The 24,486-nt window shown below is 43.3% G+C and overlaps 1 protein-coding gene and 1 long non-coding RNA gene across 4 annotated transcripts in view; one reads left to right on the plus strand and one right to left on the minus strand.

Annotated features, from left to right (window-relative positions):
- Window positions 1–24,486, plus strand: part of NTN1 (netrin 1) — a 513,761-nt gene that overhangs the window by 139,152 nt on the left and 350,123 nt on the right. The gene's annotated exons all lie outside the window — the stretch shown is intronic.
- LOC144770283 (uncharacterized) overlaps window positions 17,523–24,486 on the minus strand; it is a 335,474-nt gene continuing 328,510 nt past the window's right edge. The window contains exon 6 of one of the 2 annotated variants that reach the window (XR_013598857.1): window positions 17,523–18,075. This is a non-coding gene — a long non-coding RNA (uncharacterized LOC144770283). The remainder of the gene's footprint in view (window positions 18,076–24,486) is intronic. The other variant, XR_013598858.1, reaches the window with a different exon arrangement.

Below are 24,486 nucleotides of genomic sequence, written 5' to 3' on the forward strand. Positions count from 1 at the left end.
ATACGTAAAATGGGGTTTGGTTAAGCACATTTCAAACCACTGTCTTTTTTTGTTCTTCCTCTTCCAGCCTTTGCTATATGTTATGGTCAATCGCATCTCAAATCTAACTAGATCCCGATCTAAACAGTTGTAACTGGTCGACTGGACTGTGTACCAGGTAGGAATTTCGAAATGTCCCCCCCCCCCCGCCCCCTCTAACGCTGGCGTGCTATAGCCCCAGAAGAGGGCAGTTGCATGAATCATTGGATAGCTGCAAGAGAGGACACAACTGTTTCTGCGCCCCACCCGCCCCCTCCCTGCACCGCCATTTTCTGTCCTTCCCCCTGCCCAGGTCCTCACAGTGGTTCAAATGGTGGGGTAAGGCCGTGGGGGGTTCTGTGGTCTCAGGGGAGTGTTTGTCAGACTCGTCATTGATTTCTGGTCCCTCAGCCCCTTCGTTTTACGACTCTGCAGCTGTACATTAAAAAAAAAATTAAAATCAAAAGCTCCGGTGACACTTCAGGAAATATAAATGTCTGAGCATGCTTTTCAGAGTCTGCGACTTAAATCACGGCCCGGTCCTGACGTGCACTTCCGTGGAACCCGCCATGTTGTGGCCACCTTTTGTTTGAGGGCGCTCGTAAATTTAAATAACAAACTCTCTCTTCGCATTCTGTGGCAGTCGGTGCCAGACAGCCTTAATCCTCGGAGGGGCGTTATGCTGTCCGTCTGAGGCAGTTTACAGAGGCCTCGCGAGGTGTGGACTCTCTCTCTTTCTCATCCTCTTCTTGTGGCCCGTGTTTCTCCCCCTCTCACTCTCGCCCCAACCTTCTCTATGTCCCCCCTCCTTCTTTGCCGTTCCCTCTCTCTTTCCTCCAACCATATCCCTTCACTTTTTCTCAAAATCTTCCTCTTTTAACCCTAGCTCTCACTCTCTTTGTATTTCCCTGTCTCACGCTCCCTCATTCTCCAGTCTCGTGCTGTCTCTCTCCTCGCCTTTGCCCACTCTTTCCTCCTCGCCCAATTTGCTCGCAGGCTCTCGTTTTCTTCCTTCCTCTTTCCTCTCGATTTCACTGCCACTCTGTCATCCCAATTCCTTTTTTTTCTATTTCACTAACTCCTTCCGCCTTCCCCTCTCTTATACTCCATATTTCTCTCTGAGACAGGCAAGGTCTCCTTTCCCCTTCTTTTACCCATTTCTTCACCTTTCACTTGCATCTTTCTTTCCCTCCTTCCACCTTTTGCGCTTTATCTCCTATTCACCACGTTCTGCATATTTTTAATGCGCCCAGAGTCTGCGACTTAAATCACGGCCCGGTCCTGACGTGCACTTCCGTGGAACCCGCCATGTTGTGGCCACCTTTTGTTTGAGGGCGCTCGTAAATTTAAATAACAAACTCTCTCTTCGCATTCTGTGGCAGTCGGTGCCAGACAGCCTTAATCCTCGGAGGGGCGTTATGCTGTCCGTCTGAGGCAGTTTACAGAGGCCTCGCGAGGTGTGGACTCTCTCTCTTTCTCATCCTCTTCTTGTGGCCCGTGTTTCTCCCCCTCTCACTCTCGCCCCAACCTTCTCTATGTCCCCCCTCCTTCTTTGCCGTTCCCTCTCTCTTTCCTCCAACCATATCCCTTCACTTTTTCTCAAAATCTTCCTCTTTTAACCCTAGCTCTCACTCTCTTTGTATTTCCCTGTCTCACGCTCCCTCATTCTCCAGTCTCGTGCTGTCTCTCTCCTCGCCTTTGCCCACTCTTTCCTCCTCGCCCAATTTGCTCGCAGGCTCTCGTTTTCTTCCTTCCTCTTTCCTCTCGATTTCACTGCCACTCTGTCATCCCAATTCCTTTTTTTTCTATTTCACTAACTCCTTCCGCCTTCCCCTCTCTTATACTCCATATTTCTCTCTGAGACAGGCAAGGTCTCCTTTCCCCTTCTTTTACCCATTTCTTCACCTTTCACTTGCATCTTTCTTTCCCTCCTTCCACCTTTTGCGCTTTATCTCCTATTCACCACGTTCTGCATATTTTTAATGCGCCCAGAGTCTGCGACTTAAATCACGGCCCGGTCCTGACGTGCACTTCCGTGGAACCCGCCATGTTGTGGCCACCTTTTGTTTGAGGGCGCTCGTAAATTTAAATAACAAACTCTCTCTTCGCATTCTGTGGCAGTCGGTGCCAGACAGCCTTAATCCTCGGAGGGGCGTTATGCTGTCCGTCTGAGGCAGTTTACAGAGGCCTCGCGAGGTGTGGACTCTCTCTCTTTCTCATCCTCTTCTTGTGGCCCGTGTTTCTCCCCCTCTCACTCTCGCCCCAACCTTCTCTATGTCCCCCCTCCTTCTTTGCCGTTCCCTCTCTCTTTCCTCCAACCATATCCCTTCACTTTTTCTCAAAATCTTCCTCTTTTAACCCTAGCTCTCACTCTCTTTGTATTTCCCTGTCTCACGCTCCCTCATTCTCCAGTCTCGTGCTGTCTCTCTCCTCGCCTTTGCCCACTCTTTCCTCCTCGCCCAATTTGCTCGCAGGCTCTCGTTTTCTTCCTTCCTCTTTCCTCTCGATTTCACTGCCACTCTGTCATCCCAATTCCTTTTTTTTCTATTTCACTAACTCCTTCCGCCTTCCCCTCTCTTATACTCCATATTTCTCTCTGAGACAGGCAAGGTCTCCTTTCCCCTTCTTTTACCCATTTCTTCACCTTTCACTTGCATCTTTCTTTCCCTCCTTCCACCTTTTGCGCTTTATCTCCTATTCACCACGTTCTGCATATTTTTAATGCGCCCACCTCTTTTTAATCTTTCTTTCTTCTTTAGTTTTTTCTATCTTTTCTCTACTCTCTTCTTTTTCCATGTCTTTCTCGAATATTCTCTTTTTTTCTGGCTCCTGCTGCACCATATTGTTTGTTCTTTCATTTGCCACACCTACTTTGTGCTTCCTTTCCCTTACTTCTTATAATTTCCTTCTTCCCTCTTTCTCTCACGTTCTTTCTCTCCTCCTTCACAACTCTTTATCATACTTTCTTCTCTACTTTATTTTGCTCCTTACTGCTCTCACTCTGTCCCCGCCCTCATTGGGCTGAACAGCACAGTCAACCACAGACACCTCTGTCCTGTGTAAGGGCCTGCTTTCATGCGACAGGCCTGAGGTCACAGCCTTATAGTAAGCTAGTCTTACATTTTATCAGAACTACCCTAAAATCAAACTACTGCACAAACATTCCTCATCCCAGCATTCCCCTAAAGTGCTACCCTCCTGGCCTTACAGCCCCTATGAGCATTCTTCTTAGGTACCCCTTATGCGCATGCGCATCGAGCAAGCGAGACTATAGGGGCTCATCGACTCTTTATCTAACTTGCAAGGAATCGTGGCGATTCCTTGCAGTGCCCGTGACTTTTAAGCTCAATGCGCATGCGCATTGAGCTTAAAAGCGCGTGCACAGCCGCCCGCATTCCTCCGACACCTTTGAAGTGAAGCTTAGCTTCACTTCAAAGGCCCGGCTTCCACGGCCGCCAGGCCACATCAAAGGCTTCCCCAGCACTGCCCCGCCCATCAATCACCCTCCCACTGCCACCCCCCTCCCTCTCCATATGGTGCGCTCTGCCTCAGGCCTCTGAGCCGTCCCTACGCTCCCCGCCCACCCCCATCCTTCACACCCTTTGTCATTACTTCGGCCCCGAGCCCGAGCCACCCCTACGCTCCCCGCCCACCCCCATCCTTCACACCCTTCGGCACCACTTTTACATGAGAGCTAGTTGCATAGTACAAGAACACATTGCCTTCTTAAAGCCGCAGGAAAATTGTGTGTATAAGTTACAGTTCACTCGCTGATGCACACAGCAACTCCGCGGCGCTGACGCGCACAGTTGGATTTTAAATTGCGTGCCTACTTTACAGTTTACTCACTGATGCGCACAGCAGCTCCATGCTTTCTTGCAGACTCGCACAGCAGTGCCCAGTGCAGACTTTTACGTTCTTTCGCTGACACGCAGAGCACTTTTGTACAAGTATTTGGTCGTCTACCCTGCAATCTTTTCGCTGATACGCACATCTTGATTTTAAAACTGCGTGTCTAGTTTACAGTTCACTCGCTGATGCGCACAGCAACCCTGCTGACGCGTTTAGCTGGATTTTAAATTGCGTGCCTACAGTACAATCGCACAACACTTTAGTACAAGTATTGCGTGTCTACTCTGCAATCTTTTCGCTGATGCGCACAGCAACTCTGAGTGCAGTCTCTTTCAATCGCTGACACACACAGCACGTTCCCATCTAATTGTGTGTATACAGTACAACATATTATATCCTATGTCTTCATTAACAATATAGTGTATCTGTACTGAATATATATCCAGCATTTCAGACTGCATTTCAGAGCTTTTAGAAATGTTTATGGCTTTTTTTTTTGAAATTCTTTAGCATTGGCTACAGGAAACAAAAATGCTAAAGATTTACAAAAAAAACCCATAAACAATTCTAAAAGCACTAACTCTAATGCTGCGAGACCTATTGCATTTTCAATGCTTGTTTCCTTTTGTTTTCTTTTAGCAATCCTATAAATGCTTTCTGCCGCTGCTATACAACATCGCCAAAAGGCATCGACAAAGCCAATAGGTCTCAAAGGCAAGACCTATTGGCTTTGCCAATGCTTGTTACCTATTCCAGTGAGAGCGTTTAGAGCGTTTAAATACACTTTTTTCTGCTGTTATTTCCTTTCATTATTGTGAAGCGGCAAATCGTGCGTACAACCTGACTCAATCTGTTATTGCCTGAAGTGGTTGTAGCTCCCGATTCTGCAAAACACTATCTTTAGACATAATATTGTAATATCGTAATGTGACCTTAATCGCCGTTAGTCAATAATTCAAACTGTGCAGGTAAAGCAAAAAAACATTGCTCTGCGGAAAGTAAACATGCCGAGGTCAGGTGTATAATTTACCAATTGCTCATTTTTGGGGCTGTAACAGGCCCTTTTCAGGAAACCGATTAAATTATTGAAGGCATACCTAATGGAAACAAATAGCAACAGAGTATCCCTCTTGTCGAACACATGCAGTTTTGTGAATTTACTACACTTTTTCTGTACCCTATTTCCAGAAATTAAAACGTGTGTGAAAAAAATAGGGGGTAAAACGAAACTCCTGAATGGCCAAAAGGGCCGGGGCAGAGTCAGTGGCATGTCAGGGGGCCAGCTTGCCTGTGTGACTAACCCTACTGGACTGGTGGCACTGTGAGTGATTCCACCCCACCCCTGATAGCCTTTATGAAGCAGTGCTTTATGGAGATGACAGAGGGACGTCCTGACAAGGAATCCTAGAGAACAATAATAAGCTTAGGTGCTAACAGGTCGGCCAAAAAAAACAATGCATTCCTTTGGAATTCAGATGTTTTTTCTCCCCCCAAAATGGTATTAACACATCATATTCACAGACACACGGTGAGCATTAACTGACAAGGGTTTAGCATCCGAGGAGTGGCATCCTTGAAGCCAGACATGGTTTACCACAGTAAAACGATGTGTTTTTTACCAGGTCAAAGCTGGGTTACATGGAGAGCACCCCAGGTCCCGCCAACCTGAGGCTCATTGTGTAACAAAGATGCGCCCTCATTTGGTCTGTGAAAGTCCAGCTGCACAAATGAATATAGTCCGCATTCTCCAGGGCATTCTCAGCTAAGAAGTGCATGACTGAGTGAGAAGGATACCTGGAACAGTGAGGAGGGGTGCCAATTTATAATTACATTAGTGGTGAAAGAAAGTGAGGTGAGCTATTATCATCTTTTAACATTCTTCGCACATTGCTATGGAATCAAAAGCATTTGCACATTATCGATGTTTATACTTGGGCTCTAAACTTTTCTGCCTGTGCCTATTATGACAATTTTTTGCATTTGCACTTTATTTGTTTTTTACAATATATTCCCAATATTCGGAGATGTATCTCTTACATTGATATTGATAGTTGGATATAATGTCTGTAGCACTTGCATAGACACCGAATTATCTCTGACCAATACTACAGTTTTGGAAACATGATTTTAGTCTTGCACTTGCACTTTATTGACTATAAATATTTTCCCTACAATCGGAAAATATAGTGTTTAAAACGACACTTTGAAATGGTTTATTCAGAGCATTTGCACAGGCATCTGCTATTTGTAAATAGGATTTTTGTAATTCTGAAATTACTTTCAATGTATATTTATCTTTGAAGCAATGTTAAATGATGCTATTATGCATTTATTATGATACAATCCGCAATGTGGGAGTCATTGGTCTAATATTGAATTTGAATCTCTGTTTCAATAATATGTATAATGTGTAATGCCTCTACTCTCCTTTGAAGATCTGTGGGTAGCTCTATCGGTAGTTATTCATGTCTATAGTCTGTTTTTCATTTTTAGCCACATGGTAGTCACTTTTCACAACTATTAGTGTACCTTTTTATATTTATATTCGCAAGCGCATCACGTGATCAAGTTTGTGGAAGCAAGCGAAACGCATCAGTGGCGGGCACTAAACCTGAGTATTTCTGGATGTATCAGGTTACGCTGGAATAAAAGTTTGCACTGCACACTGTAATCCTGCTGTGGTTCGTCACTGAAAGAGACTGAAAATAGGTCCTTGCCAGAAAATCCCCATCAGACCATGTGAGCGGGGCTGGAACCCTTTTTATTTTAAGCTGTAACGTGTTTCGGCAGTATCTCCTTCCTTGCTCACACACCGAGTGCCATTTTTCCTTTTGTTCTGTCAGAGGTGGCTGGTCACTTGGTTCACTACAATAGACATGGGAAGCATACTTCTTTGGCATACACGAAGTGCAAACCAATAAAAGTCTTGTCACAATTTATGTCATTACTTTGTTTTGTAATATATACATATTTAACTATAATTAAAAAAAGGGATTTAATTTATTTTTATTTTTATAATTTCACATCTTTTTTTTAAACTCTTTTTGTTGCCTATTTTCAGTTTTAGTCTGAAAATGTACAATCACATGCCTAATCACACTTGGATCTAGACACAACATGTCTCGGTGTTTTGCTAATTCAATATTGCACAGTTCAGGTCTTTTGGCCAGTGAAAGTGCAAGTGCATAAATAAGGAGTATCATCCTATATTGCACAGTCCCATCTCTCAAATAGAATAATGTGCAAGTGCTCAATGATATCATTCAATTGAACCCTCATTAAACAAATCAAAGTACAAGAGCTGAAGGAGAGAAATGTCATTCGTTATTGCACAGTCTCTTTTCTTAAATACATCAAAGTGCAAGTGCTCTAGAAATAGTTCAATATTACACAGATGGTAGCAGTTTGTAATATAAATATAATTAAAAAATACATGTTCTTCTGACATCTTAGAAATCAATTTATCCTATTTCATCCAATTTTCCAATAATGCTTTTTTACAAACAAATATAAAGTGCAAGTTCTATATTCCTTCAAGGATATCATTTGATGTAAAATATCTTTAAATCCAGTGTTCCGGTTCACAGGTATATGAAAAGTGCAAGTGCTTAAATGTGCAAATATTGCTGTCACAGTAAAGTAATCATACTTCATTACAAATCAACAAACAATCATAAATCCAAACTACTGAACCCATGAAATCCCTCTTTACAAATTCTTATTGAATACTGGAACCAACCATCAATGATATTCTCTCAATGGCCCTATCTAATTCTGTAAAGTGCAAGTGCTTACATTTGACTCCTCTGACTTTACCTGCACTACTATCTAATGTAAAGTTACTGCGATATGAATGTAATTTCTTTCAATTTTATCATTGTTCACATTTTCTTTTTTGATTTCCTATTGCAAAAGTACTGACTCAAGGAAGGCTTCCTCTACATTTGACATACATGTCTTCTGCTAAATTCAGGCCATGCGGAATGTTGGTGTTCAACGTTATGATGTATCTCAACTCTAACTGCCTAAATTCTGCTTTTGAGGACAGAGTCGATGACACAGTAAAAAAGTTAGTTGATGTTTCCACCATGAACCTCATTAATGTGTCTAGCAACAGGGTACATTTTATCATTGTTATTAACAGCCCTTAACTTTTGGAGTATTCTTACATGCACTATCGGAATAGTACTCTCCACGTGTAGTTTGGACGAGAACATTGCTAGATATAAATAACAAAATCACTTCTGCAGTTAAAGAAACTGCGACTTTCCCATGGCTTTCTGAGGAGGAGTAATTGGATTGCTTTCTTATTGATGATATGTCTGCATGTGTGCATTTATGGCATTTAACGAAGCCCGGATTCAATTTCAACCATCCCTCCATATCTGTGACCTCAGGGCTGCTTACCATCAATTGCTAACTCATGGACTTCACCCTTCTAAATCTTAACTAGGTGCCAACGTCTATTCATGCAATCTCTCACCTTGATATGATAGGGATTGTACCCCTTGATCATTCTCACATCGTTCTTGTCTTTTTTTATTTTTCGATGTCTTTTCTGGAAAGAGTAATGAATCTCATGTAATGTCCTCTACCTTGCTTTGGGCTTGTTTCAAAACCTGGATACTGTATTCTCTTTCTGTGAATCTCTGTGACAGTCTAGTCTGGGCGTCGCTTAAAGAAGAAATTTCACTAGTTTCCCTTCATACGTAAATGCTCCACATAGGGGATGCTGTATTTAAGTTTCTGTGGGTGGAAACTAGATGGGTGTAAAATGGAGTTTCCTGCTGTGGATTTTCTATGGGCACATGTGTGTATCTTCTCATTTTTCACGAATATCTTCAGATCTAAAAAGCAAACTGATTGTGATGGGGAATTGTAAATTTAAGGAATTATCATTCAAAGCACAGACAAACCTATTTGCTGAATCTCTTGAACCTTTCCAGAGAATGAAAAGGTAATTTATAAATCTTGTCCAAATGACCACATTCTCCCCATTCGACAGCATGTTTAATCTTAAGCACCTGCTCCTCCCACCAGCCCATATGGAGGTTAGCATAACTAGGGGTGACGCATTTGCCCATTGCCAATCCCCTGACTTGTTTGTATGTCTCCTTGCCAAACAAGAAAAAAATAATCTCAAGGCACAGCCTAGCCATCTCAAGTATCATTTCTAAATGTTGGTATAAGCCAAAGTCACCCCGGAGCTTTCCAGACAGCAGCGGAGGTGATTGGTGTACTAGTTTTGAAAAGTTTGCGAAGATTCATCAAATGGCGCCAAAGTTATTAGCTATAACTGCGGGATGGTGTCCCCGGTGCCAAAGTCAGCCTGGGGGGAGGGGGGTTTGATTTCCTCCCCATACCGTAAATGAAAAAAAAGTCAGGCCCAGGGAATGGGATCTCCATGGCCAAAATCAGCCTGGGAGGGAGGCCAAGCAGCCCTGCTCCCCTATTCCAAAAAGGCCTGGCCCCAGGGGATGGAGTCCCCTGGGCCTAAATCTGAGCCATGCGCCCCCCTGAAAAAAAAAAATTAATGTGAAAAAAAGAGACGGCATGGCAAGTCGCCGAACGTCCCACTCCCTTTCATCACCAATCTGCAAACGCACCTCCTGGCACACTACTAGATGGGGGATGAGATGCCTTTGCTCTTGAGGGTCCTTGGGAGCCAACTACCATTCCTGTTAACTCCAGTAAGTCCCACACAGCGGGACTGCTGAGAGGTCTTCGGAGGCCACACCCCATTTCTCCACCACCCTGCAAACGCACCTCCTGGCACACCTCCTCTTACCTCCAGTAAGTCCCACACAGTGGGATTGCTGTTAGCTGGTCGAAGGCCCTGCCCCATCTCTCCACCACTCTGCAGAAGCACCTCCTGGCTCACTACTGGTTAGGAATGAAGTCCCTTTAGATGCTGAGTGTCACTGGTGGGCAAGAAGCCTACCTATTACCTACAGTAAGTCTGACACAGTGGGATTCCTGAGAGCTGGTCAGAGGCCCGTTGCCTTACTCCACCACTCTGCAAATACAACTACTAGTTAAAAAACCATAGAAATTTACTTAAAAAACTAAGGTTATAGTGACGTTATAGTTAGGAAATAGGATTTGAAACACCTTACAAATTCACTTACAAAACCAAAGCTTATAGGGACATTATAGTCAGACCCAGATTTCACTTATAAAAAACCTATAGAAACTCAGCAGTTATAGTTACCTGAGCTAACTATAACTTACGCCCCCACAATGCACTGCTTATGACCTTACATGTTACATCACTCATGAGGGTCAGTGACATCAATGATGACATCTCAAATGACATCACTGATGACATCATCCACAGAACCTCTCACACCCCCATACAACCTCTCGTACACCCACTCACATACCCACAGAACCACTCACATACTCATTCAGAGACCCACACTAGTACTCACACACTCACTCCTTCATAGAGACACTCACATACAGACTCACTCACTCGTACAGCCTCTCAAACAACCATTCACTCACCCTTACAGCCACTCATACAACCAATCACTCACCTGTACAGCTAGTCATGAAGCCACATACTCACCCATACAGCTACTCACAAACCCACCTATTCATCTACACAGTCACTCACTCGCATACCCACTCCTTCACCCATACAGCCTCTCAACACAGTCACTCACTCACCCACACAACCAGTTACATACATATTCACACATCCATACAAGCACTCACACATTCACTCACTCACCCATACATCCATTAACATAGACACTCACTCTCTAATACAGCTAGTCACATACTAACTCACTTAACCAAACACCCACTCAAACAGCCATTCACTCATCCATACAGCCACTTACACACCCAATCACTCACTCATACAGTTATTCAGACACAGTTACTCACCCATACAGCCACTGCAAACCCACTGACCCACGCATAGAACCACCATAGAGCCACTCACACCGTCATTCACTCACCCATACAGCCACTGACACACCCACTCACTCATCAATACAGCCACTCATGCAGCAACTCATTCACCCACACAGCTACTCACACACCCACTTATACACCGATACACCCACACACCCAAGGATACATACAGTCACAGAGCGACTCACATAAAATATGTTAGAAGCATTATCACTCAGTTGTAGTGCACCCATTATACTAATGTAACTTTTGTAGTAGATTAGTATAAATGTTTAACAATCATAAACTATTAGAAAATACTTACACTCACTGGATGATGTCATCAGTGATGTCACTGACCATGTCATGAGTGAAGTATTATGTGAGGTCATATGCAGTACATTGTGGGGGTATAAGTTATAGTTAGCTCAGGTAACTATAACTGCTGAAATTCTAAGGTTTTGAACGAATGAAATCTTAGCCTAACTATAACGTCCCTGTAACCTTTGGTTTCTTAAGTGAATATATATATAAATATATATATATATATATATATATATATATAGATCTGGTGGCCTTGAGCGCTTAATAAATCGTTTTTAGCCCATAACGGACGTTGGAGTGGCGTGGCTTTCTTTTCCATCATTGCTGTGGCGGCTGCTGCGCTGGTTTGGTGAGAGAGCTGCATTCGTGCATATATATATATATATATATATATATATATATATATTGCTGTCCAGTCATAGAAAAAAAGCCATCATTTATATTTTTAATTATTAACATGTAGCATTTTACCAAGTTGATTGGTGTTGATAGAGTATTTTCTAATAATTATTTCTCCAATGTGGGACCATATTGCAAGGTGTACAAATGCCTGCCTGTATAAACAGTATGTCTTCCATGTCCACAATCATGTGTCACAGGGGGGTGGACACCTAGCATTTAAAATTGCAATGGCGGATGTTTGTTTTCAAGTGTGATCAAGGGCACAGGGTGCTCGAAATTTGTTGCAGAGGGAGAAAATAAAAGGATCTTACCTGCCATATGTATCCGGGTCCGTCTCTCTCTCTGTTCGCGAGCGAGGAGGTTCGGAGAGTGTGCTTGGAGGAAACATAGATATATATATAGAGAGAGAGAGAGCGAGAGAGAGAGAAAGAGAGAGAGAGAGAGTTTTATGTAGCTCTGGCTAGAACCAAAGGTATCAGAGTGCCTTACAGGTTATGCAAAGACCAAAAGAAAAACATACAATACAGCATTGAGGTAGTCAACGGTAAAAAGAGTAAATAACAATACAGTGTAGAGGCAACCATCTTGCTCTTACAGGAAACTATTTTATGGCAATCTGGAGTGGTGTGATGTGATCTCATTTTCTGGCATTAATATTGTGTCCTGAAGAAGGTGGGGTGAACTAATTCAAGTACCACTGAAACGCTGTGTGAACTGTTTTTTTCTCAATCACAAATCTTTTTATAATGAGTTTTTATGTATGGTTTTTAAATTGTGTGATAACTTGGTTTTAAGCTATTCACAAATATAAATTGCAATTTCATGTGTGAATCTTAGGATCCATAGATTTATTAATAATGAGAAAATGTGTGAAATTTGTATTTAATATATGTATGATTTTATGGAATGTGTAACTTGATTGTATAAAATTAAACATTGACATTTTTCTGTATACAGCAACATGGTGTTTATGGTTTCTTGAAAGTAATTTTTAGCTATGGCTCCTTAGTGTATAAGTTAGTGTTTAGTGTATTTTCATTTTCTCTTGATAAGCAGACTTACAGTATACTCAAGACGTGTGCGATAAACAAAATGTTCATCCCGTCTTATAACTGGTTATTGGTGCCTGTTAGATTCAGATGGTATTTCTACTGATTCGCTGGAAGTACGTTTTTTTTAGTAAACTGGGCCTTCATTTTATTGTCCTATGTTTGATATCCATGTACAGTCACAAAATCCAGCAGAAACTTAATGTAACTAATCAACTGGAATATCCACTGGGGATATGGAGGGTCCACTTAATTCTGAGAAATTATTTACATTTAGCTATTATTATTTTGAGTTTTATATAGAGCTGGCTAGACTCGAAGGTATCACAGCACTTTACAGGTTATGCAAAGACCAAAAGAAAAACATACAATACAGCATTGAGGTATGCAATTGGTACTGTGTCACCATCATTGAATGCAACATATTTGTAGTCTGTGTTGAATTTTTTGTATTTAATTTTTTTTTTAATAGGGTAGGACAAAAACATACAATTTGAAGTGTGAAACAAACACGAATAACATTTTCTTAAAAACAAAAAGGGAAAAAATGTGAGAAAAACTGTTAAAAAAAACTACTGCTGGGGGGCATTTGTCATTTTGAACAAGCTTCTCCTAGGCAGACCCGCTTGTCTCTGAATGAAAAAATGTCTGCTTACTTAAGCAGCAAAATAGTGCTTTATTCAGGTAAGCAGGGTTATTTTCTGCCACTGCACTTACTACCAACGCAGACACAGTATTACCCCGGGACGAATGATGTGGAAGCCCCTTAAGAGTTGTCTAGCTCAGCAGCATAAGCAACTCTGCCTGAGCAAACCTTTGTGGATGCGTAGATCTGAGCTGTCTCCACATGCATGTGTTATTCATACTATGCTGTTTATTGCTGCTCCACCGACTGAACACCTCCTAGCAAAGTTTACAGATGACGTACTTTGCAGAGACTTTCTTGTCACCTTGCCACATTTCAAAGAACTGCCACACCAAGGATTCTTTGGGTGGCTGAGGTGGCTGAACTGGTGCAGCTGCCCCTGGCTGCTCCTTAGAATCTGATGAAGACGTCCTTGTGTAGGTAGGGAAACAGGAAAGGAGAGCAAGCCAGATATGTCTACCCTCACCAAAATCCAATAGGGAATTCAAGCCAAAAGATGGAATCTTCTGTTTCTAAATACAGACATCCATATGAACCAATAACAATCCTTGCTTAGGGGGAGGTTCCTCTCCCTGAGCTCTTGCAAGGTACGCTTGAGTGTCTTGCAACATCGCTAAAATATTATAGCTTTATATACTTCATGGAACAATTCATAATCAATTATTCCAACATCTCTAATCAACATCTCTAATGTATACATTTGTTCAGAATGACTAGAAAACACTGTTATTAACCTAATTCCAAATGCATGATCTCGCAGGTAGATTGCACCAGGAAGCACAACCCACACGGAGTCCACAAAGGGGATTGTGTGCTCGAATCCCGCTAGCATCTCACAAGATCAAAAAATATTATTGCATTATACATTTAGATGAACACATTTTAATAATTTTTACTAATATAATTAACATCTCTAATCTGCTACTTAGTTCACAATTACAGCAAAACACTGTATTTAACTTAATCCCAAATGTACCATCTTGTGAGGGTCGTGAGGTTCGACCAGGAAGTACAGCCCCCACAGAGCCCATGCAGGAGATTGTGTGTTTTACTCACTCGTGTCTTGCAAGAGTCACCACCTTTTTTTTTAAAAAAAAACGAATATTCCAACAATATTTTAATGACTCTCTTATTACAGACTAACATAAAATCATAACTGACACATGAAAAAAAATTCTATACTCTAGATTAAAACAAAATATAGAATTACTGTGAGTATTTATCACACTGAAAAAATAGACCTATCTAATGAAACTTAATACTAATCAATATTCAAAAAACGGATTATTCTCTTTTTAAATTATAATTTCAAATTTAATGTAAAAACACATACGAACGCTATGAAAAGTATGCTATTACAATATTAATGAACTTGCTCGGAAGATGGCTCAATATGTGAATTAGAAGAAACGAGGAGAGAGACAATCTCAACACAAATATCCTTGTATTGCTCATTTTTAGAAACGTTTTGCGAAGTGTGGACCCTTTTCTGTTAAGTTACAATTCGAAAGCAATTCCCTTTCAGAATAATATCTGCATACAGGATATATTATTCAGTTATTCTACCAAGCATATACTCAAAAAAAATCTAATTTACTTTAAAAAAAAAAACACCTTGAAATTCACTGAAAAAAACAAAAGTGAAAGTTACATTATAGGTAAAAAGATATGGGGCAACATGTATCAAGTAGCATTTTGCAATTACCTATTTGTGATTTTTACCGACTCACTATTTGGTAATCACAAAATGCTATGTATGTAAGTGTTAGACCTGGCCCTTTTGACAGGTGTATCCCCAAACCATTTGCCTTTTGCCTCCTATTTTTCTGATTCTGTTTTTGTTAGCTATAGGATCCTGGGCACTTGACTCCTGATGATCAGTGCTAAAGTGCATATTCTGGCAGCCTGGGTGCTACACTGTCACTGAGAGCTGCACATTTTGGGCTCTGCCAGCACTCTGGGCGCATTCATTTCTGCTTTTAATGAGCCCTGCAGGTTTTGGGATCTGCAAGCACTCTGGGGGCATTCTTTTCTTCTATCTCTGAGCGCTGCGTGTCTTGGGCTCTTCCAGCGTCTTGGGAGCATTCTTTTTCTCCTGCTCCAAGTGCAAGGGGGGCTTCAAGTCCCCCGCTGTGAGGAAAAGGCAGAGCTATGACAGATATCAGTGTGTGGGGCCGTAGCTAGCAGAGACGTGCTCTAGCCAGAGGAGCGGTCCCGCTTCCCCCACTGCACCTGCAAGGAACCTCCAGCCCAGGGATCGGGCCACACCTGCAGTTTCCTGCTCTGGCCCGGTGTTCATCCCCAACTCCCGCGGTGCCGCCAGAGGTGCAAGAAACAGACGGAGGGAGTTGGCTCAAGAGAGCACGAGCCGGCGCTCCAGTGGCAGACTACAGCGGGAGCCTGTTGCCAGGGCGCTCCTGAGAAAGGTTACAGCACCACCGTCTCAACGGATCTCCAGCTTGTAACTTTGTTACTGCCCACGTGGCCTTAGCGGGATCCTTTCACCCGGCACCATTTCTTGGCCGCTGCTCACTACCACGGCACCGCTGCCCCAGCAGCACATGATCGGGTAAGGGTGCGGCAACCCCTGTTGCCCTCAGTTGTCTCATACTCACTGTACCATTTACTTACTTTTGTGGGGAGTCAAGTACCCCAGCTGCAAGCAGCTGCCACGCATGTTCGCTGGCAGCTGCACTTTGTGCAATTTGCAGACGTGAGAGACCAAGTGAGGTCTCCTCGTCAACAGTGGCATCTTTGGTTGTGGTAATTACGCTGATTGCTCCTAACAGGAGTGCAGGTGAACTTACTCTCCCCATTTCCTAATTCTTGGGGCCCGCATTTAAGGATTATATCGTGGATACTTCCCTGGTGGAAGTTTGCGGTCCTAATGTCATACCTGGCCTTACTGTATTGCACCAAATATATGATGTCAAGTGCTTTATGACCTATGTGATGTGGTACCAATGGCCTGGTGGTCACCGTGATCTGTGTAATCGGGGTCTAATATGTTTATGTTACTTACTGCCAAATGACTTTAGCCCTTAGGTGCGTCTTTATGACAAGCGCCTCGTGGTGCAGTGTTATATGTGGTTATGGTCCCATGTGGGTTACGTGCATCTTTATGACAAGTGCCTTGTGGCCCAGTGTTTCGTGTAAATGCAGTCTTAGGTGGATTATGTGCACCTTTAGGACAAGCGCCTAGTGGCTATGAGGTCTAATGTGTTTTACATGCTAGACAGTGATTTATGGTCTAATGTGTCTTATATTTAGAGAATACAAAGGATATTTTTTTATATACCCTTGTGTGTAGTCTCTTTTGTAGTGTGCCTAGTGTGTCATTGGTGTGTGTGTTGTGCAAATGCTTTACACATTGTCTCTAGGATAAGCCTGATTGCTCTGAACGCTCCCAAGAGGGTGAGCAGGGGTTATCTTATATGTGTAACTCCCTTGCCCTGACTAGAGTGGTGGGTTCTGCCTGGTTTAGGTGCCTACCCTAGCCAAATAGAAATCCCATTTCTAACAGTAAGGAATTGCGATTCCTTAACATTACCAAATAGCGACTCAGTAAAGCGGTAAGTAGTATTAGGTAATACTACTTCGTTCGTTCCTATGGCCCAAAGGCCCATAGGTACGAATGGTTTTGCATTAGTTAATATACAATTACCAAATCGGTAATCGCAAATTAGGTAATGCAAAGCCAAGGGTGACCGGGAGCCTAAGGCCCCCCTAAGCACCCCCCCAAAAATGTGCACCTGTAAAGCACACACATGCCCCCAGGCACTTTGAAAAAATGCATTTTTGTGCATTTTTCAAAATTTGTTCATGGTTACCAATGGCTTGGTGTCAATGGTGAAAGTATTTTCCTAAATGCACAGCTTGCATTTGGAAAATGCTAGGTACATGTGCTAAGGGAATCACAAATTGTGTTTCCTTATCCTGTAGTCGCAATTGTAGGTCATCGCAATTTTTGCAATTACCTAAAATTGCGACTACAAGCTTTTCATACACCTTGAAAGGCTATTTGCATTCGCAAATTGTAGAGATTACTGATTCACACCATTTACGAATGCAAAATTCTTTGATACATGTGGCCCCTGTTTTTTTTTTTAAACCTTAGAAATTCACTGAAAATAACAAAGGTTAAAGTAATGTTATAGTTAGGTATATTTGACAGTGACAACATTAACTTTTTGAACAAAACAAACACAGAAATTCTGCAGTTAAAGTTAGCTGTGCTAACTATAACTTGCGTCCCCGCCATGAACTACTTATGGTCTCACATATGACATCACTCATGCATCTTACTTGGACCCCTTATTGAGTATTTTGCACGAAGTACTTGAGATTGATCTTGCAAAACATTGAACTTTTTTTATTCTGTTAAACTGAAGTTGCTCTGAGCCGGGCTTTGTAACACCCGTTTTTACCTACTGGTTTTAATTAATTCTCATTGTATTGAGATATAGGATTTACTGTTTTCATGTACACTTTTATGATCTATGTTTCTAAATCAGATCGAATACAATTTATTGAATTGAAGTCTCCCAAGATGGCCACCAGAGAAATAGGAGCCCAAATATAGCAGAATTATCACCCAGATGTCGCCCACGTATAGCACAATGACAGAAGTGTGGAAAACATATTTTGGTTTATTTGCAGTTTTATATAGTGCAGACTGGTCAGGTATATGAGCATTGGTTACATCACCCAAGGACAAATTCATTTTGGTTGTAGGCATGGGAGATTCAGTGATCTGACCAAAATCACAGAATGTCGAGCTGAAGTAGAAACTCAAACCTGGTTCTCCAGTTGCAAAGTCTGCAGCTCTGAAAGTAACACCACATCCTCTCCCCTACGTGCGACATTTAATCAAGTGGTCAACTGGATAAAAAAACAGAGATAACAAATGATTTAAAAGTGCTTTGTTGCTATTTGAGAACTCAGAAAATATGTCCTCATTTTAGTTTTTTATAGCACTAACCATAATTTCAATGCAAATAAGACCCTCTCATTTCTATAATTTCTAAAGGAAATGCTTTAGGTATTACAGTTTTCATTGCATCAAGATGATGTCAGGCGTGCCCCACTTTTGTAATAAATATAGAATGTTAGTAATCTTGTTGTTTATTAGGATACCGTTGAGAGGCAGAGATCAAGGGAGCGGACAAGGAAAATTGAAGGCAGGTAGGAGGGTGCAGAGGCAACAATTTGACCACACTGGGCAGGTAGGAAGAGCAGTGGTAGCACAATAGACTATGGAGGGCAGAAGGGGGTCAAGGTCAACAACCCAACAATGCAGGACAGGCAAGAGAGGCTGTGGCAATATATTAGACCATTGTGGGCGGAAGGAAGAGGCAGTAGTAGTACAACCATACATGCCAACAGACCCGAATCAGCCAGGAAACGTTCAATGTTTTAAGCCCAAATGGGCTTTACGGTATCTGTCTCCTGTCTTTTACCAAGTTCAAAATGTTAACAAGTATGGTACATTGGATCATGGAAGGCAGGAGGAATTAAGGTAGGGACATGGACTCGGATAACAGAGGACAGGAGGGACATGGACAGGTGCACCAAACTGACCTTACAGGGCAGGCATTAGGGTTTGCAGCAGCACAATACACCACACAGGGCATGCGGGATGGCAGTGCAGCATAACAATCCATGGAAAGCAATAGGGAGGGGACAAGACCATGCACATGGACAACAGAGAACTGAGGGGAAAGAGGCAATGGCAGCAAGCTGACCATAATGGACGGACAGGAGAGAAAGCTTCAGCATAGCGGACCATAAAGACCAGGAGGGCGGGATCAGGGGCATTATAATGGAACAGACAAGTCAGGAGGGAGTGAATAGGGGGTCTGCACATGGAAAACAGATGGAAGGGGGCAGGCAGGATGGGCACTAGAAGCACAACGCACCATGGAGAGCAACACTGAGACTATAATGGCATACACACAGACCATGGAGGGAAGGTGGGAATTGGTATGGGGCAGCTAGCTGACCACACAGGGAAGGTGGGAGGTGGCGTGGCAGCACAAAAGACCATGCATGGCAAGTAGGAGGGTTAGTGGCAGCACAATGGCCATGATGGGCAAGAAGGAGGTTGCAGGGGCATGCCCAAAGGAACATGGAGGATAGAAGGGAAGGGTAAGAGCTAGGCAAAGACAAGAGAGTTCAGGGGAAGGGGCTTCAGAACAGACCACATGTGGCAGGCAGGAGGAGCAGTGGCAGCACATCAGACCAGGGAGGGCAGAAGGGTATGGCAGTAAAATGGACCATGGAGGGTAGGAGGAAGGGGATAGGGGCATGGAACATGGACAGGCGGGGAGAGTAGGGGCAGCAAGCTAAGCACAGAGGCTAAGCAGGAGGTCAATGATGGGGTATAGAATTGGGTAATGGAGGGCAGGAGGAGTAACTGGGACATCATGCTAAATGGAGGGCAGTGGCAGCACATCGGACCATGTATGGCAGGAGGGAGGAGGCTTGTGCATGGATTCAGACAACAGAGGATAGGGAGGAAGTGGATGGGGCAGCAAGCTAACTGTTCAGAGAAGGCTGGAAGGCCAGTGGCAGAACAACAGCCACACAGGGCTGTAATGAGGGAGCAGGGGCATGGACTTGGATAATGGATGGCAAGAAGGAGGGGAGGCAGGAGCAGCAACCTTGGGTGGGGACAGCACAATGCGAGGCCAGACCCTGCTTCCAAACCCCCACCATCCTCTGTGATAGACATCTTACTTAATGTTTTTTTTCTAACTAGAAATTTTCTGAGAAAAACTAAGATTAAAGGGGCGTTAGAGTTAGACTCAGATTTCACTCAACCAAAACCAGTGAAATTCAGCAGTTTTAGTTACATAAGCTAACTATAACTTGCGACCCCGCAATGCACTGCTTATGACCTAAGACATTACATCATTCATGACATGATCAGTGACATCACTCATGATATCTCAGATGAGCTGTGAATGGAATGGAACTATAATCGCTAGAACTTTATTTAGGGATAGTGTGTGTATATTAACATCCATTTATTTTCTTTTGTGTAAGAACCATTATATTACGCAACATGCCCTGATCAATATGGCCGATAGCCTTTCACTTTAAAGTAATGTGTAGTCCATTGTTTATGTTGATGTTTGCAATCGTAAGTATGTTTATAATGGACAAGTCACGTTGATGAACATACAGGTACAGCAGTCACGCGGTAAGATATGCTGAAATTACATTGTATACATATTTACACTTGCTTTTTTTTATTTACTGTATGAATCCTGAATTTTCGCATCATGCCCAGGCCATTATGGCCGTCAACTTTTTGGATTTATGTAATATGTAGTCCTTTGTTAATGTTGGCAACTGGAGGCATTTGTACATTTAAATAAGGAAGTATCAATGACGTCTTGTATCGTTATCAAGGCTCCGACTAGGTGAAACGTATGGATCGCGTCCTTGGCGGATTAAATACTTCCAAACTACAACCTGAATGCTGATTCCTTCCTTGTAAGAGCGAGAGGAGGTTGAATACATATATATAAAATTCACTTAAAAAAACCACAGGTTTCAGGGACGTTATATTTAGAAATTAGTATTTAAAAAACCTTTGATATTCACTGAAAAACCACAGGTTTCAGGGACGTTTAGTTAGTCTGACATTTCACTCATACAAAACCAGAGAAATCCAGCCGTTATAGTTAGCTGAGCTAACTATAACTTACGCCCGTGCAATGCACTGCTGATGATGTCACACATTACATCACTCATGACATGGTCAGTGACATCACTGATGACATCTCAAATGTCATCACTGAAGACATCATCCAGTGTGACTGTGAGTGTTTCTAAAAAGTTTAAGAATGTGATATATAGGGGGAGGAGCCTAGCCTGCAACCGAGATGGCCGCCTAGACCCTCGGCTCCGCCGACCCTCCTGCCTTCCCCTATCATCCTGCTCTTTATCCTGAATTTTCCCGTAGCGACTACAATGGGGAAACGATCCTGATCATGCTGATGTGTCTCTCTGTGCATTTCATGCGCTATCGGTGCTGAACCGTCCTCGCTCCCTTCCCGGCCCGGCGCGGCAGTGGGGCCGGGTCTTTGTTTGCGGAGTCGGCCGGACGTGACCACGACAGCAGCGGCCACCGCGGAGGAGGAGGAGCCGGTCGGCTGGTGAGAGGCTGCCGCGTTGTGCTGGTCGCTGCGGCGCCTCGTCCCGCCCCGTGCTTTTAAACGCCTGGTTACATTGTGTCTGCTGGAACCACTTTGTAGCATCGCCCGGCTTGGATGTGGTCCGACCCGTTTCTTTGTTACCCCGGCCCGAGACGGACGCCATTTTCTGCTGTGCATCTCAGCGCCCGATAGTGGAATCCTTGGAGCTTGCTCGTGGGTCCAGATGCGGATTGAAAGCGAATCCGCCTATACTGCGATGTCATCAGTCGCCCCCGAGTCTCTGGCCCAGTGGTCCTTTGCGGAGTGTTGGCGGAATGATCTGTGGGTGACGAGTGCCAATGGCGAACGGCTTCCTATGCTGCCACACGTTCTTGAACCTGGGTTGGAGACCACTGCTGTGCTCTTTCTCCCTGACGGTGCAAAAAACACGCACTTTCTTCCTGAGGCACCGCCGGGGACGGGTGCTGTCCTGTTTGCCCTGGAGACTGTTAGAGTTGCCCTTAGTGTTTACACCCGAGATCTGGAGTGCCGTCTTGCTGCTATATCTTCTGTGGGCTGTGGTTGCCCCCCAGTGCTACTTATTAAGCCACACTCTGCACCGGTCCACATTGCTCTCCTTCCCGAGGGGCCTATGGTGATGCTGGCGGATCGCGATGCCGACCCTGCTGAAGTGCCGACCGTGAGGGTCCGGGGGAGGTCTGGAGTTCGTGGTTCCATGCACTTGCTGGTAAATCGTCCCCGGGCGCCATGTTTTTCATCTCCTTTGTGTGCTGGTGGCGAGACTTTCCATCCTCTCCTGGAACTGTTGTGGTCGCTCAGGCCGGCTGTTTCTGACGAACTCTTGCGCTGCCTTGCTCATGTTTGTCTCGCTGTCGGACTCGCAATGGTGGTTAGCGTGGACTTTTGTGGGCGACCCCCCATTCTGTGCTGCCTGTCCCGAGGGCCTCCTTCATCTATGGCGCCGGCTGGATTGTTGGACTCCATCGACCAACTTGATCGCAGGGGGCAAGGTTGAGACAGTTTATTTGGGTCGCTATTCCTTACATTGCTGGGACTCTGTGGTATGAGCGAGACATTGATTGCATTGACCATCGGTATCGTATCGGATGCGGGGGCCGGGAGCGGGCGGCCGGGAATGTATCTGTTGGTTGTTTTTCTCCTCCACTGATCCTGGATGCCTTCGTTGTTTCTTTCTCTCCTCCTCCACTTCTTGTACTTCTTGTACTTTTTTCCCTTCTTTGGGGCAGTTTCGGGGCGACAGGCACGCTGTTTATGGGTTAGGCCGTAGCCATTACAGGGGTGCAGGGTGGCGGGTATGGGGGGGGTTTGTTATTTTAGTTTATTTTGTTCTATGGTCCCTTTTGCTCTTTTCTGGTTTTGGAGGGTTCTTCCTCTTTCGTAGGGCTGGCTGTCCCTTGGTAATGCACCTTATTTCTTTTTCGGGCGGCTTCCTACGCCCTGTCTCTTCCTTCTCTGGGGTGGGATTTAGGGGGTGATATTTAGGAATGTTGTTTACTTACTGTGGCCTGTTGTCTCGTATTACCGTCTCGGTGGCCTCGCTTACTTAATCGCTATAGTCATTGCCTGCCTCAGTTTACCATTGGGGTATGTCCCCCTTGTCTCTTATGGTTTTTGGTGAGGTGCTATATTCCTGTGGTGGCAGCCCCTACTTCTCTTTAAAATTTAAAAATGAAACCCTTATATCCTTTGTGACAGTCCCCACAACCGTGTCTGGTGTATTTCAACATATCCTGTTTGCCGATTGGTGTGCATTTCTCCTGTTATTGACTGCCTGTTTTTGCGGCCGGCCATGATGGTTGTGGGCCTGCGCATGTATCTCCTTGTTTTTCTGAATAAAGGTTTTTAAAAAAAAAAAAAAAAAAAAAAAAAAAAAAAAAAAGAATGTGATATATATATATATGAAATGTAAAACGCGACGGTCTTCACAACTCTCTTTTTTAATTATCACTTATTTTTTTCATTATTAGCACTGAGCACTTTAGGCAATGGTTAAACAGAACATTAGAGATGAGTATGGGTGATGTGGCATCCGGGACCGGATGTCAACCTTGAGCTTATGGAAACTTATGAAATGCACTTGAAAATGTGAACCTGTAAATAATGTATGAACATCGGTAGAATCACAAGAGCAGCTAATCCTTGTTATATTTGCACATAGGCGACTGCATTTGAAGCAGGATAATTTTGCACTAAACACTGCGTCATTTTGCGCATGTTGTCTTCAGCATTCATGCTGGCACTCTTAACTGAATTTTTTAACTCTGAGTTTTTACAATGATTATGAGATTGTCTGGTTTTAAAAGTGAAAAATCTTTTAAAGGCTTGTTCTCTTAGTTGTGAATAGTGCAAACAATATGATAAGTATTTATTATCGTATTTATTGATTATTTATTGCAATATGTTGCACACAAAATTGACGCATTTATGCTGCTATAAGTCTAACTAAAAATGAAATGAAACCGATTACAATGGATGTATATTTACACCAGGAAGTGCACGTTTAAAAGTCTCTAACATTGCTATTTATTTATGTATATATGCACTTAAGTATATCTTCACTGTTTACTTTCACGTGGTGGTCAACGAATGAGAAGAGAAAAAAATGAGTATTTAAATGTGAATGCGTACTGCATGGTCGCTATGTGAGCAAGGGTATTCATTACCCGAAACGCGTCATGCCAGAAGTGACTTTTGAAGAGATAATAAACCTTCTTTAAATACTTACGAGCTGCTTGGTGGGCCTTGATTCTGTGGTGTTACGACGGTGAAACAGAAGCTGTGTGGATATATATATATATACGTAATAGAGCCCCTTCCACTGACAGCGGCGGGCCCGGACGGGGTTACGAATCCCAAAATATCCACCAAATCGGTTCTTGCTTCTCAAGCACAAAAACCAATGACCAGGCCACTTAATTCCATAAAGCGTGTTTATTCAATTACGCTTCAACTCGACGCGTTTCGGAGGGCTTGCCTTCTTGTTCACGAGTGCGAGTTTGAATGTTTAGAACATTTAAATAAACATCACATGATTTCACCCTGCATGTAAACATAGTGAACAGACTTTAGGTATCTTTAAACATGCCGGAGCTAGAAGACAGATACA

Source organism: Lissotriton helveticus, chromosome 7 (assembly GCF_964261635.1).
Source record: "Lissotriton helveticus chromosome 7, aLisHel1.1, whole genome shotgun sequence".
Classification (NCBI taxonomy): Eukaryota; Metazoa; Chordata; class Amphibia; order Caudata; family Salamandridae; genus Lissotriton; species Lissotriton helveticus.